This window comes from Dioscorea cayenensis, chromosome 11, assembly GCF_009730915.1.
Source record: "Dioscorea cayenensis subsp. rotundata cultivar TDr96_F1 chromosome 11, TDr96_F1_v2_PseudoChromosome.rev07_lg8_w22 25.fasta, whole genome shotgun sequence".
Lineage (NCBI taxonomy): Eukaryota > Viridiplantae > Streptophyta > Magnoliopsida > Dioscoreales > Dioscoreaceae > Dioscorea > Dioscorea cayenensis.
This window is the reverse complement of record NC_052481.1, coordinates 9,790,079-9,790,529: the sequence shown is the minus strand read 5'-3', so window position 1 is coordinate 9,790,529 and position 451 is coordinate 9,790,079.

The following is a 451-nucleotide window of genomic DNA, read 5'->3' as shown; positions in this document are numbered from 1 at the left end:
GATTTGGGACTATATATGTAAGGATTTCCACGACTCACCATTGCATTGATTTGGAAGCATAATAGAGAATTTTTGTACTTGAAGCGATTATCCTAGGTGAAGCATCATCCGAGTACCCCATCTTTATCGATTGCCTTACCTCCTCCTTACTTTTGCTCTCTTACTTGTTGCTTTTAATTGTTGAGAATTGAATCATTGTCACACTTATCATTGTTGATATTCCACATAGCTAAGAATCGAATTAAGTGTCTTTACTCCCTACTCCCTGTGGATTCGATACCCGCTCACCCGGGATTATTACTTCGACAAACCCGTGCACTTGCGAGATATATGCAAGGGGTCCTTGTCAAGTTTTTGGCGCCGTTACCGGGGAGCTAGGGGTTTAGAGATACTTTGCACTTTGTTTTCTTAGCTATTTCACCACACATTCTATTTCATATCTCCTTATTCT